The following is a 19890-nucleotide window of genomic DNA, read 5'->3' as shown; positions in this document are numbered from 1 at the left end:
TTCTGTAAGAACTACTGTATTCCTTTACAGAGAGAGAAGATGGTGATTGTTAACTAACTAAAATAACGTAAAAGTAAAAGTAGAATGTCCTTATAGCTCTGGAAAACTAAACGGAAAGATAAATAAACAATTTGATTTACATTTGATTAAATTCAACTAAGCTGAATAGGGATACTTGGCCTAAAACCAAAGTAAATAAATGAAATAAAATAAAATAGAGGAGGAGTCAAAATAAAATGACACAAAACCAAAGTATATGTAAAAGTATATTTAAGCCCTGTCTTCTTTTTTCTGGTGTACCTAGTTGTCCCTTTCCTGTTTGTCTTTTTGTTTTTGAGTATAAAGTTGCACCAAAGGTGCTTTATTGGACCGAGATTTGATGACTGTTTAGGGCATTTGAGTATAGTGAACTCCCTTTCATGTTCAAGAAACCAGTTTGAGATAATTTGAGCTTTTTTGACATGGTGTGTTATCCAGCTTAAAGTAGCCATCAGAAGATGGGTACACTAACAATACTCTGGTAGGCTGTGGCATTTAAATGATGCTCAATTAGTACTAAGGGGCCCAAAGTGTTCCAAGAAAATAGCCATTACACCAGTGGTTCCCAAACTGGGGTACGTGAGGTGACGGAGGGGGTACACGAACAAAATGCTGAGTTTTGTCGTTCATTTAATTCTTCCCCACCTTCAAATATCATTAAAACCGAGCATGTATTTCTTACAAGCACAATGCTGTAAATACATGGCATCCAATCAAAATACCACATCTTTTGTGGTCAAAACGGATTGCATCCATTTTCCACACAAGCAGCGTGCATTTGGGTGCATATAGGTTGCGTGCAGAGTCTGCTGCCTTAGCAAGTTGCGTTATTACTGCCATTCTCGACAATGTACCTGTATATTTAGCACTTACTAGCATGAAGAACAAAATAGCCTGGCAAAGAAAGTGCATAGAGATCAACTTAAGATAAACTCATGATACAAAACATACCATTTGTGAGTTCTTGTTTTTAATGTTGATAATACAGCAAGAATGCAAATCCAAATATCCACACAACTGCAAATGTGACATTTTACAACAGTTCAACAAACAAAAAGTGATGTTCTTCACAGTATTTTTGTATTTGCTTTAGTATTTTGCAACGAAATAATAGTTCCAATGAAAGCCACAGCAGAACTACAACACAACACTGTTTCGTGAACGAATCTGCAGCTGAACGAATCATTCGTGAAAGTAACTGATTCAATGATTCATTCATAAATGCAGCCACTTGTTCATTACTGAATGAATGACTCAATGACTCACATATTAAGACAGTGACCTACTGCCACCTACTGGTGGTTTTAGTATTGAAAAGAATCACGTTAACGTTATCATCATTGCATATTTCTCTATTGAACATTTTTTATTTATTTAAAACATTATTAATGATGTAAATGTATTTATAGGGAATGGAAAAGGTGCAGTCAGGGGGTACTCCACTCTAAAAAGTTTGGGAACCACTGCATTACACCATTACACCACCACCAGCCTGAACTGTTGATACAAGGCAGGATGGATCCATAAAAATCCCTGTAGATCAGCAGTTTCTGAAATACTCAGACCAGCCCTCCAACACCAACAGCCATGCCACTTTCAAAGTAACTTTAATCACATTTCTTTCCCATTTTTTTCCCATTTTCCCACTCAGTTTGAACTTCAGCAGATCATCGTAACCATGTCTACATGCCTAAATGCATGTAGTTGCTGTAGTTACTGCCATGGAGTCACATGGAGTTGCTGCCATGTGATTGGCTACTTTGATATTTGCATTAGCAAGCAGTTGAACAGGTGTACTTATAAAAGTGTCTGGTGATTGCATATGTTTGTGTGAGTGTAAGTAAGGTATGTTGTCTGAATAAATCTGTCATGAAAATATTTATTTAAATGTTTATATTTCATCACCAAATTTGGGAAGAAATTTAATTATATTCTAAACTGCCTTAAGTACAATTCAAATGTTCATTTACAACTGCATTTGATTATAAAATCAACTAGATATTACACACAAACCACTGTTCTTACCAGAAAGATGTGGGAGCGCTTAGTCCTGCCAGGGCTGATGTGTACGAATCCCTTCCAACATGAAAATCTAGAATGAAATGTTGAGAGCGATTAGAATGCATGTTAAGCAATCTCTCCAGAGACACAACTCAGAAAGAAATTAATAATCAAATTTAAACAGAATATTATTTAATAAAAACTGTAAACCTCTCAATATAATGTAGAACAAATTGTTTACTTAAATGTATTTTTCTTTTACTTCTGGCATGTCCTGCAAACAGACAGGCAACCGCCAGTGATATTTCAATGGAAATGATGGTATAGCTCTCATTAGGTATTATACACCTCCTTGGTTTAGACAAACATCTAATCCAACCCGACACCAATTTAGTCAGAGCCTTGAAGAACTGACATATTGGACCACAAAAAAAAAAAAAAAGTTACTCTTCATAAAGTCAACCTACAAATGGCTTACTTATAGTTGAGCCTAAACTGGGATGGGTCAAAAAAAAAAAAAAAAAAAAAAAAACACACACACACACACACAAAGAGAGAGAGAGAGAGAGAGAGAGAGAGAGAGAGAGAGAGAGAGAGAGAGAGAAAGAGAGAGAGAGAGAGAGAGAGAGAGATTTGTTTTGCTATCAAAGTGAGGACTGTACAAACTGTACACTTTATTCCCCTACACTACCTAAACCTACCCATCACACAAAACCTTATAAAACATTGTTTAGTATGTTTTTAAAGCTATATTAAATATGAGGACTCATGTTTACGTTGTAATACCAGTGTAATGACCATGTCATTATACACATTTGTGTCCTCATACGGGTACACACACACACGAACACACACACACACACACACGAACACACACACACACACACACACACACACACACACACACACACACACACACACACACACACACACACACACACACACACACACACACACACACACACACACACACACACACACACACACACACACACACACTTCACCTTTAAGATATTTTCACAGACATGGCCAAAAGTGTAATAATGTACAGTACAGTCCAAAAGTTTGGAACCACTAAGATTTTTAATGTTTTTAAAAGAAGTTTCGTCTGCTCACTAAGGCTACATTTATTTAATTAAAAATACAGTAAAAACATTAATATTGTGAAATATTATTACTATTTAAAATAACTGTTTTCTATTTGAATATATTTCACAAAGTAATTTATTCCTGTGATGGCAAAGCTGAATTTTCAGCATCATTACTCCAGTCTTCAGTGCCACATGATCCTTCAGAAATCATTCTAATATGCTGATCTGCTGCTCAAGAAACATTTAATGTGTACAATTGTACAAAATATTTGTGTACAATATTTTTTTTTCAGGATTATTTGATGAATAGAAAGTTCAAAAGAACAGTGTTTATCTGAAATCTAATCTTTTGTAACATTATAAATGTCTTTACTGCCATTTATAATGTCAAAATTCTTACTGACCCCAAACTTTTGAACGGTAGTGTATAATACTACAGAAGCTTTGTATTTCAGATAAATGCTGTTCTTTTGAACTTTCTATTCATCAAGGAATCCTGAAAAAAAAAAAAAGTAGGGGTACACAACTGTTTTCAACATTGAAAATAATCATAAATGTTTATTGAGCAGCAAATCAGCATATTAGAATGATTTCTGAAGGATCATGTGACACTGAAGACTGGAGTAACAATGCTGAAAATTCAGCTTTGCATCACAGGAATAAATTACTTTGTCAAATATATTTAAATAGTACACAGTTATTTTAAATTGTAATAATATTTCACAATATTACTGTTTTTTACTGTATTTTTAATTAAATAAATGTAGCCTTGGTGAGCAGACGAAACTTCTTTTAAAAACATTAAAAATCTTAGTGGTTCCAAACTTTTGGACTGTACTGTATAATGGTTCTATTATGCAACCTTCAGTTCATGTTTAGCGGTAAGCATGAGCCCCGCCTGCATTTGTATTGCAGGATATAGTATGTCTATGGCAGAGTGCAGGGTTTTAGGAAACCAGCCTTCCAGATGTTCCTTCCAAGGCACTGCCCAGTCTTTCCCCTGAGGAGCATTACCATCTGCTTGACCTCTGCTGATCACCAGATGGAACAATCCAAACTGCTTCCCCATAACATCAGAAGAGGATGTCCTTCAAGAGCCTTTCCAAAATTCAAAATGCCTCTGAGTTCTAGTCGAACCACTTCAGTGATTTGGCCTCTAAGTCAGAGAAACTGTTTGGAAGGTTTTTAAGGAGATGGTTTGGAAGGTTTTTAAGGAGATGGTTTGGGTTTGAGGAATTTATAAACTAGGAACTTGTGAGTCATGCTTATATTTTAATGCTTTATGAATATTAATTTGCTTAATATTTTTTTGGAAACCGTGATACAATTTGTTTTCAGGATTCTTTGAATAATAGAAAGTTCAAAATAATAGCATTTATTGGAATTTGAAATCTTTTGTAACATTATAAATGTCTTTACTGTCAATAATTTATTGAGCCCTTGTTGAATAAAATTATTAATGTCTTTCTTCCTTGGTGAGAATTAGAGATATGTTTAAAAAACATTCAGTATTAATTAAACATTAATTATTTTAAACTTTTGCCTGGTAGTGTAGATTTAGAAAAATATGACGTAGTAAATCTGAGATTTAAGATTTCACACATAATTAAAGTAGCGAGAGAGTATATTTGTGTGTGTGTGTGTGTGTGTGTGAGAGAGAGAGAGAGAGAGAGAGAGAGAGAGAGAAAAGGAGGTGGGATGAAAGCAGTAGAAAGTAATTAAGAGGGGAAAAAACAGCTATTTGTTTATGTGACACACTTACCATCAAGACTCCTAATTACATGTAATGACTTAGGTAATTTTCTACCATGTTTGTGAATGGAGAGATGGAGAGAACACCGTACACATGCATGATTTTCAGAGCGTATAAATACATGCTGCCTAATGCAAGCGTATTAAGATAAGAGAGAAAAAAATGAGTAATTCTGCTCATCATGTGACCAGCTGCCCTCTATAAATCCTAATTTAATATATGGTGTTGAAAGAACAACCCAGAAAATGTTAAAGTTTAACCTCAAGCTGGGTAACACCTTTCCAACCTTCTATATCAGTGTTTCAGAAACCTGTCCTAGGGATCCCCCACCACTGAATATTTTCACAATATTTTATTGTCTCCCTCATCTGACACACCTGATTCAAATCATCAGTTAATTAGTAGAGACTGAAGAACTCAAAATGGGTGCGTCCGATAAGAGAGACATCTATACAAATCTCTATATCAAATCTCAAATATCTATACAAATAAATTCTAAACAAATATTAAAACTAAAGCAGTTGTGGAAGACACTGTTTTAAGTCTGGCCTGTAATAATTATCTTAGAACTCGCATTCAGTAAGTAAATACTGCAAGCTCTGCAAATCAATATTTAAGAGATATTATGAATTTTATATCTAGATCTGGTCTTGGCTCTGCGCTTTAATAGTTTCCATGGTGACTCAGTTATACCTGGAATGCTGAACAGAATATTTGGAAATATCTGTCTTATAAACTCATGAGCCAGAAATGGAACAATAAAGGGGAAAATACAAACAAACAAAAAAATTAAATAAATGAAAACTGACACTATTATTCAGGCTTTTAAATTGTAATATGTAAATTTGCTGATTAGATCTGGCTACACATTAGTTTGGTAATGATCATTAATGAATATTTGCATTAAAATAAGCTATAAATTAGGGGTGCAATCGGTCCTCTGTAAAAAATCGAACCGTACCATTCTCCACTTACGGTTCGGCACGCACTTGTGCCGCGGTTCATTTTGAATGACAACACATCTATATGGTTTGTTGAAAATATCAACGTGTAAAACAGACAGAGTTCGGATAATGTATGTTTCAGTCGACTAATACGTATTCTGGTTTCCCAAAACATTACAACAGCGATGATGAAAAAGCGTGAACAAAACTGTCACTCTCTGTAAACTTGGTTCACTGCGAGTGCCGTATGTTCAAATATGAGCAGTCATTTACGGTGTCATCACCCCGGTGTTGATTGCGCACGAGTGCGGGTGAGACCTGAACAGTGCACATTGCTATCTGCACTGTAAACGATTTCTGTTGTTTTCACAGTATTATTGCTGTATTATCAGAGAAAGCTTACTGTAGAAACAGTTTACAGTAAGTTGCTGTCAATTTTATAACTTTTGCAGTATTATTGCTGTATTTCCAGCTTTGTCTTACTGTAGAAACTATTTACAGGACAGTTGCTGTCAATTTATGCTATTCTTTGAAAAAAACAATAGAGTGGGAAAATAATTACAGTAATCCTTATTACTGTTAAATTGATGACAGTAATAATCCAACAGACAAGGAATTTTATTTATTAATTATATATTTATTTATAAGGAATTTTATAATACATCGTTTCATAAGGTAACCCATATATTAAGGCATTTAGCATATAGTTAAAAAAAGTTTAATGTTTTATGTGGGTGTTTTTTAATTGCGTATCTTTATGGTTGCCAGATTTTGACACAAAACCAACTAATCTCATAAGTTATAGCCAACAATTTTGTGGGTGGGAGGTAGTTGTAGAGATGTAGATGTCAATAATATAGGCTAGGTAAATAGATAAAATCAATTCCCATGATATTTTTTTATTATTATTATTTTGCTTTCTATTAAACACACTAATTACATAAAGAGCGGAATCGCACGGGATATACCTGGCAACCAATCATCTAAACCGTCAGCCCGCACTCATTTTCCAGTTCATTTGCTGAGCCTTTGAGGATGAGCAAGACCAACAAGAACCAGTCAGGTGAGATATACAATTTTATTCAATATCTTAAAGATGTGTATTTCTAAAAGTTTCACCCCAAATGGGAAGATATTCGTTTTAACGTTACCACTAACGTTAACGTTAAATAATCAGTGGTTTGATAGTAGTTTTGTAACACAAACATTCTAACTTTAACGTTAGCCAAATACTAATTATCACAAGGTTTGCTGTTAATGTTAGTTAATAATTTCAAGTTCAGAACAAAGTAATCGAAATGTTCTTGTTTCTGAACATTTGTGTGTAACTTACACCGTGTGTGTGTGTCCTGTCGCGATCGAGGCCTTACGCGCCTAAGCCTAAAGCTATGTTCGAAATCGACCTGTTGCACTAATGTTATGCATGACTTTCGGTTAATAAAGAGGTAAGTCATTTTCAGCTATTGAAGAACGCAGTAAAATTCATAAAATGAGAGCGGTTTTAGCTTTGTAACGGATCGAGGAGATCAGGATCATTCAGAAAGGGGATGCATTGTGAAACGAATATCTCTGTGTAGGTCTATGCAGTGTTGAATATGTTTTTCATTTCTTTCAGCGTGTATGTTGTTCTACATTGCAGCGTGCTGATGAGTATCGCTCTTCGGTTAATAAAGAGGTAAGTCATTTTCAAGTCTGTTTATCACATTGATGTCTGTCAAGCTGTAGTGCAACTCAATTTTTGTGTTTTGTTCTCTATAGGCAGCAAAATCCTGGGATCTGCATTGGCCCTGTCAAGTCTGGAGAGTGTTTTTACCGTTTAATGAATTAAATTGTAATAAAAGTTTTTAAATGGACTTCTGAGTGTTGTCATAATTTATGTGACATCTAATAATCAGTAATATAACTGTGAAATCTTTTTTTGCATACAAGCCTTTATATTTAATTATTTTTAAGCATGTAACAGATTGTAGTTAGCTATATGTTGTGTATATATGCGTATATGTGAATATAAAAACTACCGTAATCAATTATACTGCATAGTAACTTTACTGTATTTTAAAATACAGTGCAAAAACATGAACTGTAATTAATTTTACAGTATAAATATACTGTAAGTTATTATACAGTATGTTGTGAACTACTGTAGTCAGATTTACAGTAATATTACCGTGGAATAAAATACTGAAGCTTGCTGGCTATTTGTTGCCAGTAAGTTACTGTTGATTTTACGTTAAATTTTTTACAGTGTGTGTTTAAACTAAACTCATTTAAGCCTTGCTAATTTAAACGTTCAAGAGCAAGACGCGAAAGAGAACTTGCACGCGCTGTGAAAAGATTTGTGTTTGCGCTCATCTCAAGCGCGCACGCCCTTTATCTCATCGTGCAAATACGGAGTTCTCTTTCAAGTCATGCATTTGAACGGACAAATTCACACAAAAATTATGTCAACATGCCCGTCTTGGCAATAGGGCTGAAACGATTAGTCGACATTATCGACAACGTCGGCAATAAAAAATTTCGACAAATATTTTTGTTGTCGAATAGTCTCTTGATCTCATACGACCTATTTGAAGGGCCTGCAATAACGCGGTGTAACCAGTGGGGCGCTGTAGCGCAAAACTGTAATGCAGCCCGGATCCAATCCAATAAAAGAAGTCAGCGCTTTGGAGACCATAGTACAAACGAAGTCGATCCCGTGAAATGTGGGAGATTAACATAGCATAAACATAACAAACATAACGGTTAGCATAACTACAGAATACTGTCATGCAGGGCCATCAACTCTCATTCAAACTCACTGTTCTCACGCCACACGTTCATTTTCTCACACAGTGAAAGATGCATCGCAGAGCAAAGAGGACAGACAATGCACCGACAGATCAGGTTACTTTTGATATAAAACTAAGTCTAAGCTTTTAAATTCAGTCAATATTACTACAGGATTCAAACAGTACTTGTGGTGGTGACGCTGTTTAACGTTGTGTGGCAGATCGCTGTAACACCTCGGTTCAAGCGGCATGTGAACCTATTCCTCTATTACAGCGCGAAATAAACATAAATGAATATCAAAAAGTACTTACTGAACTTACTGAAATGAATCCATCTCTAATGTAATCACTTAATCGGAGTTTTAACCGCAGAAAGAAGTCAATAAAACTTGCAAACAAATATATCACTCAAAATGTAACATTTACCTCAGGAAAGCCATTCAATGACCATAAACTCGATAGTTTGTGTGTATATTTTATATATATATATATATATATATATATATATATATATATATATATATATACACACACACACATACATTTTAAAAGAAGTTTCGTCTGCTCACCAAGGCTACATTTATTTAATTAAAAATACAGTAAAAAACAGTAATATTGTGAAATATTATTACAATTTAAAATAACTGTTTTCTATTTGAATATATTTCACAAAGTAATTTATTCCTGTGATGGCAAAGCTGAATTTTCAGCATCATTACTTCAGCATCATTACTACAGTCTTCAGTGTCACATGATCCTTCAGAAATCATTCTAATATGCTGGTCTGCTGCTCAAGAAACATTTAATGTGTACAATTGTAAAAAAATGTTTGTGTACAATATTTTTTTTCAGGATTATTTGATTAATAGAAAGTTCAAAAGAACAGTGTTTATCTGAAATCTAATCTTTTGTAACATTATAAATGTCTTTACTGCCACTTTTGATTGATTTAATGCATCCTTGCTGAATAAAAGTATTCATTTCTTTAATTTCTTTTCAAAAAGATAAAAATAAAAATTTGTACTGACCCCAAACTTTTGAACAGTAGTGTATAATGCTACAGAAGCTTTGTATTTCAGATAAATGCTGTTCTTTTGAACTTTCTATTCATCAAGGAATCCTGAAAAAAAAAGTACACAACTGTTTTCAACATTGAAAATAATCATAAATGTTTATTGAGCAGCAAATCAGCATATTACAATGATTTCTGAAGGATCATGTGACACTGAAGACTGGAGTAACGATGCTGAAAATTCAGCTTTGCCATCACAGGAATAAATTACTTTGTCAAATATATTTAAATAGTACACAGTTATTTTAAATTGTAATGATATTTCACAATATTACTGTTTTTTACTGTATTTTTAATTAAATAAATGTAGCCTTGGTGAGCAGACGAAACTTCTTTTAAAAACATTAAAAATCTTAGTGGTTCCAAACTTTTGGACTGTACTATAATATGTGTATGTATAAAAAAAATAAAAAAAACATTTAATTACATTATATTTTTTTAACCTGAAGGATATTGGTCTATTCAGTTGGCTTGAAAATTATACACTTTTAAAAGCTGAAGTGATTTCCTTGTTTTATTTACTAGTTAAAGTACAGTATAACTCAATATTTTAACTAATTGCTAAAGTAGAATAATCTAACAAAGCTTACTGATTAATCAGTGCAATAATCGATGATTAGTCGATTAATCGTTCTAATAACCGATAGATTAATCGATTATCAAAATAATCGTTTGTTGCAGCCCTACTTGGCAAGTATCCTAACAAACATAGTCGGTTATGTCTTGAGTGAAGGTATAACAGTCGAAAAAAGAGTGAAGACAACATATGTGTAACAGTACTGGATTGTGCATTATGTCTTAAAGGGAAAGAAGCCTATTCCTGCTGCCTGTGTATTTAATGTTAATTAAAGAACAAATGACAAAGAAATCACTCACAGCTCACAGTGAAGATAACATGCAGTGTTATTTTATATTTGATTATTTTATTAATTTTCTGTACCTGAAAACATACTCGGTTACTAACGTAACCTCGGTTCCCTGAGATACAGAATGAGTACTGCGTATGGGGAAAAGTCTCCCTTTTTCCCCGTTACTGAAGCCTTTTTCAATAACACAGTGTAACTGCACCGTCATTGGTTCACTCATAGACAAGTTGTTGAACCAATGACGGCGCGGCATAGCTGCACGGCCTATGGCGACAAGCGCGCAAACTTTCCCGCCGAAAGGGGCAGGGTAAAGGGTAGGGGTGTGACGAGACAGGTATCTCACGAGACGAGACAAGACAAGATTTTTACACACTATTTTTAAGAAATCCTCAATGGTGAAATCATGACTAGAAAAAAATATTCTGCAGGTGTATTTGAAATGTTTTAACTAATCATCTTGTAATGAATGTCATTTCAGTTCTACTTTCTGAGTGTGAATTATCATATGCAGTAAAAGACAACAATACTCAAGTACTGTAAAAGGTTTTGCTACTAACTCAACTGACTTTTCTTCTGTATGATTTCAGTCTCTTCAGACCTTACTGTACATGATTTATGAGCTTCTACAACTTTAGATCTCCTAACTGAACTCCTTTCCACAAACTGATCATAGAAATAAAAACAGTATAAGGTCTCATTTATTAACATTAATGTATTAACCAACATCAACTAACAATGAGCAATATATTTGCTACAGTATTTAGTAATCTTTGTTTATTTTATTAACTAACATATATGTTAGTTAATTAAAATAGTCATTAATTTTTAGTTCATAGTTTACAGTGCATTAACTAATGTTAACAAATGAAACCTTACTGTTTGTGCTTAATAAGATTAAGAGAAAACTGTTATTCGTTTTCATGTCAGTCATGCAAATAAGACCACATTTTTATTTGATACAGAGCTGAGAGATGGTTACAACTACACTGCCCAGCCTAAAATAGCTTTCATATTGAGAGATATCTGTATTAATCAGGGAGCCGCTTTCAAAATGCAGGGTATTGAGATCGCGTTTGAATACGTGCTTATGTTTACTTTCACTTTCAACGACCGCGCGTAACTCTGTAAATATGGAGCGGCGGCGTCCGTTATCCAACTGAATTAAATGTTTTTTATTTAAATACAAAGCAAAACGACAGTGGAGGCGTAATGTATACATAGCGGTGGCATATTCTTTCCTAATCATCCTAACACTCTGTCATGGCAACATCACGAGACTACTTTTCGCCTCGACGAGAAATCTCGTTACAGTTTAGTCTCGCGAGATCTCGTGACACGAGATCTCGTCACACCCCTAGTAAAGGGCTATATAAGCAGGCATTTCGCCATAGGATTTCAGGCCATATCGACTGAAGCGACGACACTGAAGCCGCAACCTCGTGGCAAGGCAAGTAACGCAGTACTCATTCCATATCTCAGGGATCCGAGGTTACGTTAGTAACCGAGTATGTTCCCTTTTGATACTTCACTCGTACTGCGCATGTGGAACGAATTCAACCGCACCATGCCACAGCAGGGAACAACATAACTTGTTTTGGACACAGAGAGGGGACCATGAGAACAAGTAAGAAGGCCGAAGCCGCTGTTAACCCTTTTTACACTACACGAGGAGATAACTCCTGAATTGGTTTGAGGCAGAGCTCAAGAGAGGCCGCCTGGTCATACCAAGAGGACCCAAGCTTGTAAGGTCGGAACGTCCAGATGATAGAACCTGACAAAAGTGGACGGCGAAGACCAGCCGGCCGCCTCACAAATGTCTTTAATGGAAACTCCATTGGACCAGGCCCAGGAGGAAGCCATTCCTCTAGTGGAATGGCCCCTGACTCCTATGGGGCATTCAACGCCCAAGGAGGAGTAACAGAGATTAATAGCGTCGACTATCCAACGCGAGAGACGTTGCTTTGAGACCGAAGACCCTTTGGTGCGGCCACCAAAACAAACAAAGAGCTGATCTGACTGCCTGAAGGGCTGTGATCGCTCCACATAGGTCCTCAATGCCCTGACAGGGCAGAGCAACTCCAGCTCCTGTTCGTCCGTGGAAGGAGGAAGAGCAGAGAGCGAGATGACCTGTGCTCTGAACGGAGTTGAGAGCACCTTGGGAACGTAGCCATGCCTGGGTTTCAGTACGACATTAGAGTCAATAGGCCCAAGTTCGAGGCACGCAGGGCTTACAGAGAGGGCCTGCAAGTCGCCAACACGAGCTGAACGCAGAGGCTCAAAGGGGTTTCCCTTAAGAGCCTGAGGACCAGTAAAAGGTCCCAAGTGGGAACAGTGAGGGGACGAGGTGGATTTAATCACCTAGAACCCCTTAAGAAACGCACCACAAGGCTGTTTCGACCCACTGACTGGCCAGCGATAGGAGCATGAAACGCTGCGATGGCTGCTACGCATACTTTAAGCGTTGAAGGGGCGCGCTCCAAATCTAAACACTCTGGGAGGAAAGACAGTATCGGAGATACGTCACACTCCACGGGGTCTATGTTGCGTGTGGAACACCAATCAACAAAAACCGACCATTTCTGGGCATAGAAGCGTCTCGTGGACGGGGCTCTCGCCTGAGATATGGTATTTAGTACGTCCCTGGGGAGGTCAGCCGGCTCCCATCGAGGGACCAGAGGTGTAGAGCCCAGAGCTCTGGCTGTGGGTGCCAGATCGTTCTGTTCACCTGAGAGAGGAGATCCCGTCTCAGGGGGATGGGCCACGGGGCTTTTGTGGAATGCCTGAACAGCTCTGAGGACCAAACTTGGCTCCTCCAGAGCGGGGCCACTAGAAGGACTCTGTGTCTGTCTTCCCTGACTCTCCTGATGACCAGCTGGATCAGTGCGATCGGTGGTCGTAAAGGAGTGTGCTGCGCTAGGTGTGGGCCAGCGCATCGGCTTCCTTCAAGAAATAGGTTGGGCAGTGAGAGTTGTCTTCTGAGGCGAAGAGGTCTACCTCTGCCTTCCCGAAGAACTCCCAAATCTTGAGAACCGTCTGGGGATGGAGCATCCACTGAGGTGTCTGAGGGGACTTTGCTCCGTGATAGCATATCTGCACCCAGATTGGTCTTGTCAGGTATGTGAGTCGCCCTGAGCGACTGAAGTCTTGGCAGTGCCCACTCCAGAAGACGTTTCGGCAGAGCGCATAAGCGGCTGGACGAAAGGCCGCCCTGGTGATTTATGTACAACACCACAGTCATGCTGTCCGATTGGACTCGGACGTGGCGTCCCGTCAAGTGAACCTGAAACGACTGAAGGGCTTTCATCACTGCTAGCATTTCGAGGCAGTTGATATGAAGATGGCTCTGTTTGTGGGACCATGAGCCAAAGGCCGGTCTGCCCTCCACAGAGCGCCCCAACCCGTGTTGGATGCGTCCGTCGAGAGCACCGTCCTTCGCGATACCGCCGGTAGGGGTACTCCAAGACTGAACCAAGCAGGGTTCATCCAAGGTTTCAGGGCTAAAAGACAGGCCCGATTGACCTTGAGACACAAGCGGCCATGCCGCCAGGTGTGTGGAGGGACCCGGAACTTCAGCCAGTACTGTAAAGGCCGCATCCGAAGAAGGCCGAGCTGCAAAACTGGGAAGGCAGAATCCATCAGCCCTAACAGCCTCTGGAAAAGCTTCAGAGGAAGATAGGCTTTGTTCTTGACGGAAGCTGCGAGCTGCTGAATTGCCAGAGCGTGCTCTGGCGAGACCACTGCCGTCATGCGGACTGAGTCGAAAACTGCCCCCAGAAATTATATACGTTGGCTGGGGAGCAGCAAGCTCTTGGCTAGGTTGACCCTGAGACCCAGGCATTGTAGATGGCTGAGGAGCATGGATCTGTGTTGTTCGACTTGCGAATGGGCCAATATGAGCCAATCGTCGAGATAATTCAGAACCTGGCTTCCCATCTGTCTCAGAGGGAAAAGCGCCGCATTCATGCACTTGGTAAAAGTGCGGGGAGCCAGAGACAGCCCGAAGGGCAGGACCGTATATTGGTATGCCACCCCCTCGAACGTGAATCTCAAGAATCGTCTGTGATGGGAGGCTATCTGGATGTGAAAATATGTATCTTTCAGATCCAGCGAGCAGAACCAGTCCTCGTGACAAATCTGTGCAAGGATCGTCTTCATTTTGAACTTCCATCTCATGAGGGAGCGATTCAAAAGTCTGAGATCTAGGATGGGTCTGAGACCGCCATCCTTCTTAGGGACCAGAAAGTAACGGCTGTAAAAGCCTGACTCGTTCTCTGAAGGGGGAACTATTTCTATAGCCCCTTTCTTCAGTAAAGCCATGACCTCGGCCGGAGGACGTGAGCGTCGTCCAAGTTCACTAAGGTTTGAAGCACCCCGCCGAAGCGAGTAGCCCTGAATTATGATCCCTAGGATCCAACTTGACACGCCGGGGATGGCCTGCCAGGCCTCGGCCTGAGTGACAAGGGGTTGAATAATGTCGAATGACAGGTCTTCAGATTCACCGGGTCCAGCACAATCTTGGGCCGGGGTCCCTAACATCTCGGGAAGGAAGGGCGCTTTGCAGGGCGCGAGCGCTGGCGATGCTCCTTAGGCGGCACTGCATGAGAGGTGGATGGAGCTGGCTTGTTCTGCTGGGCTGGCGCAGGCCTGGGGCGGCTTGAAGCAGAAGCAGAGCTGGAGCGCTTGGGCAGAAAGTGTCTCATGGCCTGAGACGACTTCTGCACCGCAGTGAAGCGCTCGGTGAAGCCTTCCACCACTGGCCCAAAAAGACCGGAAGGAGAGACCGGGGCGTCCAGAAAGGCCGTCTTATCCAGATCCTTTATCTCAGTGAAGTTGAGCCAAAGATGGCGCTCGAGCACAACCAGGCTGGCCATGGACCGACCGATGGCCTGGGCTGTGGCCTTCGTGGCCCGCAGGGCTAGATCAGTGGCACTGCGCAGATCCTTGAAGGCGGGTGCATCAATGCCGGGCTCGTCCATGGAGCGGAGGAGCTTGGCCTGGAACACCTAGAAGTTCGCCATGGTGTGGAGCACCGAAGCAGCTTAGCCTGCAGAGGGGTAGGCTCTTCCAGCCAGGGTGGAGGTGGTCCTGCAGGGCTTAGAAGGTAGAGCTCTCTTAGTTTTCCAGCCCACAGCCGTGGGAGGACAGAGGTGAGCTGCCACTGCTTCATCCAGGGGCGGCAGATGCTCGTAGCCCTTTTCTTCTGAGCAGTCCACAGTAGTGAGGGCTGAATGGTGAGTCGTGTGGAGGTGGGCAGACGACTTTGTAAGCTCCTCGTGCACCTCGGGAAAAAACCGGCGGAGCGCTGGCAAGGGGCCTAGCGGCGGCCGGGCAGGAACCACTCATCCAGCTACGCGATGGCTCCTCCGGCGGGGCCCACTCGAGGTCTAGCTCTTCCACTGCTTTGGATAGGGTGCAGAAGAGCTCGGCATCCATACCCGGGCCATGGTCAATGGGCTCCAGAGGAGGCGGGGGGGGCGGGGTCGTCCGACTCCCCAATCCATCCTTCCGTTTCAGAAGCCGTAAGGGACATGGAGTCGTCGAGCGGCTCTTTGTCAGATCCACCAAACGAGATGAGGTCGCTGGCATCTGCAGAGGGACGCTGATCAGGTCAGGAGAACATGACGGGAGAATGTTCTCTGGTGGGAGAAGGCACGCGGGGGCTGGGCCGACATGAGCTCGCACAACTCCGGGCGCTGGGTCGCTCTACCCCGCTGTCTCTTCCTAGCCAGCTCGCGGGAGGAAGGACACGGGAGGGAGCAAACGGCGAAATCGCCTTCAGTGAAGAAGGCGACCCGCGATCACAGAGAACCAAGGCTCATGCACTCGCAGTGCGAGCATAAGTCTCCAGCGACCAGGACTTGCCCAGGCACGCGACACACTCGCTGTGTCCCCTCTGCACGTGCCACAAGAGTGGCCCGGCATTTGTATCAACGCGCCACCATTATAACGGCGATTGTGGAGCTCTTTTAGAGCGGTAGAACCGCTGGAAATTGCTCTTCTAGAGCAGCAATAAACCGCGGGGAAAAGCTCTCTGAAGGCGCGCCAGATGGTGGCAGGAAACACGCTGAGAAAGGCAGCCGGAAGCGGGAAGCGGGAGGCAGGTGTCTCGAGGACAGCGCTCTGGGCGGCATTCAGCGAGGGCGCCAGCGCTGTCTCCGACCGGCGAGTTCAGCTGGGTCCACTGCAGGAGCCTCTTCAGACGGTGGCGAGAGCTTCTTTCCAGGCGGCGAGCTTCTTCAGGCTTTGAACGGAGATCAGTGAAGAGATGCGTTGTCGCCTCTGAAGGAGAAAGGACTGAAATCCTATGGCGAAACGCCTGCTTATATAGCCCTTTATCCCGCCCCTTTTGGCGGGAAAGTTCGCCGGCTTGTCGCCATAGGCCACGCAGCTATGCCGCGCCGTCATTGGTTCAACAACTTGTCTATGAGTGAACCAATGACGGTGCAGTTACACTGCGTTATTGAAAAAGGCTTCAGTAACGGGGAAAAAGGGAGACTTTTCCCCATAAGCAGTACGAGTGAAGTATCAAAAGGGAACTACTGTTAGATACCTGAAAAGTACTGTTTATTTTATAGGATTCTTTGCTCTGTGGTATTGATTTGTGCTGTTGCTTGTAGTTTGATTATTTGTTATTATTTTCTTTATTTTTATTTGACAGTAGTCCTTTTTTCCCTGAACATAGCACATACCAAACCGTACTGAAACCATGAGCCTAAAACCGTGATACAAATCGAACCGTGAACAATTTGAACCATTGCACCCCTACTATAAATGAATAAAAGCATTCATGTTCAAGTATAATCCTTAAAATGACAATCATTTGATCAAATGAATCGTGGGTTGCTCTACATTATGAACACAATTACTGAAGTTTTTCTTGGGCTTCTTCCAAAGAAAAACTTAATAGAAACTTAATTTTATTCTCAGATGTACTTTTTTAAAGAAACTGACAGTAGAAGATTTGGCAAGTTTGTGCCAAGTTATGCTGGCATCTCATTTCTTTCACTTTTTATTACTGATCCCAGTCCTGCATGTGGACGTCATAAACAAATGCTGTCAGATTTGTATCTTTGGATGTATTTTCACACTCACAGTCAATTCCACACACAGTAGATGCTGTCATCCACTGTGTCACTTAATTTCAAATAAATATGTAAGTTTATGCACATTACAGTATAATGAGAATGCGTTTTTATGCTAATATGAATTAGGAAGGGGGTGCTTAATTGTCATGTAAATAGTGTCACAATGCAAAAAAAAAAAAAAATCCTTGAAATTTCTTACATCAGAGGTTTCCAACCACATTCCTGTAGGCCCCCCCAACACTGCATATTTTGTATCTCTCCTTTGTCTGACCCATTTCAGGTCTTGGAGTCTCTACTAATGAGCTGATCATCTGAATCAAGTGTGTTTGATAAAGGAGACATGGAAAATATGCAGTGTTGGGGGGTCACCAAAATAGATAACCTAAAAGCTCCAGAGATGTGTGTCACATTTAGTCTATAATCAAAAGGACTTTTAGTTTACATTTTTTCTGTTTTCACTTCCTGTGTTTTTTCTTGCCATGGTTTCTGATTATGTTGTGTCTCGTTTAGTTGCTTGGTTTCTCTGAATATTTAAAGCCCAGTGTTTCAGTCCTTCGTCCTTTGTCGGTTATTGTCTTAGTGTTTTTGGCTAGGCTATTTTGTTTGTGTTACCCATTTGATTGGTCTCCTTCTTGGATTATCATATTTCAGTTAAAAAAAAAAAAAAGAAAAAAAGGCTGTACTTAGATCCATTTCTTAACTACTTCTTCATTCCCACAATGTAACAACTATGGTCTAAAAGCATCAAAATTATTAAGAATTCCAAATTCATTAGGTCTTCTACGAAGACAGGCAGATACTAATAGTAAGAAGGAATCTATCAAAACAGGTTGTATAATCAGGGGTGCACATAACTTTTTTGGTCTGGTTCTAAAGGGAGCACCTGGAGATGTTGCTTGGTACTCACACTTTACGCAACACTTATCTTAAAAGCTGTACTGATCACTTTCCTCCTGACTGCTCTCCTCACTGATGATGTTTTTTTTTTGTTTTTTTTTTTACTAACATTAAAGACACAGACAACAGCAAGAATATTAGGCTGCTGTCACTTTAAGAAGGAAAGCATGGACCGAATAACTGACACATTTACGGTTTCTTTCTCAGCTGTTCACTTATGACATAACCGAGAGAATACTTGCCGAGACAGGTATTTTGACATAGTTTTGTGTGTATGTGTCCATTCAAGCACAAGTAAACGCGAAAGAGGAATTAATTCAGTGTTCGAGCGCTCTCTCTCTCTCTCTTTCTGCGTGCGCGTGTTTCGGGGGTGTGAGGCACAGATAACTCGCGAGTCCCGATTTCCCCCTCTTCTTCCATTTTTAAAATAATTTGAATGTGTTAATTGGCGAGACAAAACATGTCCAAATGATAAACTTTCACTGTATGATGGTTAATTTTAGCAGTTAATCCGCAAATCACATGCCTGCCGAACCGTTGGACCTTATCCGTACGGATCACGGATTAATTGCGATCCTTTGCACACCTGATAATTAAAGAACACACTTTGTTACATGTACTATAGTAATAACAGTAATAGTAAAAGCAAGCATTACATGCAACTAACCCCAAACCAAACCCTAACTCTAATCATAACCCTATAGTAAGTGCATGTTGTTAAAGGAACAGTCCACTTTTTTTGAAAATAGGCTCATTTTCCAACTCCCCTAGAGTTAAACAGTTGAGTTTTACCGTTTTCGAATCCATTCAGCCGATCTCCGGTTCTGGCGGTACCACTTTTAGCATAGCTTAGCATAGTTCATTGAATCTGATTAGACCGTTAGCATTGCGCTTAAAAATGACCAAAGAGTTTTGATATTTTTCCTATTTAAAACTTGACTCTTCTGTAGTTACATCATGTACTAAGACCGACGGAAAATGAAAAGTTGCGATTTTCTAGGCTGATATGGCTAGGAACTATACTCTCATTCAGGCGTAATAATCAAGGAACTTTGCTGCCGTTCCATGGCTGCAGCAGGCGCAATGATATTACGCAGCGTCTCTCACAAACGTCTCCATGGTTGCAAGGCACGTTCCCTGTGCAAGCAGGGGCACACAGGCGCTGCGTAATATCATTGCACTGCTGCAGCCATGATACGGCAGCAAAGTTCCTTGATTATTACGAGGAAGCTATGGACAATTTTTTTTTTTTTTACTGAAAACGTTCCATTGTGACATCCAATGGGTCTTCCCAGATTGCATCACAAATGTATAATTAAACAAAGACATCATCCAACATCACAGTCTGAAGTAGACTATGCAGACTATAGGCTA

General features: G+C 40.3%; 1 protein-coding gene across 6 annotated transcripts in view; it reads right to left on the bottom strand.

The window, feature by feature from the left end:
- The window catches only part of thrb (thyroid hormone receptor beta), a 384429-nt gene that overhangs the window by 201517 nt on the left and 163022 nt on the right, over positions 1-19890 (bottom strand). For 5 of the 6 annotated variants that reach the window (XM_067361444.1, XM_067361443.1, XM_067361442.1 and 2 more), the window contains one exon: positions 2065-2131. The gene's annotated coding sequence lies outside the window, so the exon portion shown is untranslated. Of the gene's footprint in view, positions 1-2064; positions 2132-9624; positions 9697-19890 lie in introns of those variants that run through there. The other variant, XM_067361445.1, reaches the window with a different exon arrangement.

This window comes from Chanodichthys erythropterus, chromosome 15 (assembly GCF_024489055.1).
Source record: "Chanodichthys erythropterus isolate Z2021 chromosome 15, ASM2448905v1, whole genome shotgun sequence".
NCBI lineage: Eukaryota > Metazoa > Chordata > Actinopteri > Cypriniformes > Xenocyprididae > Chanodichthys > Chanodichthys erythropterus.
Note: the sequence above shows the minus strand (reverse complement) of the source record. Positions and strands in the feature narration are given on the sequence as shown.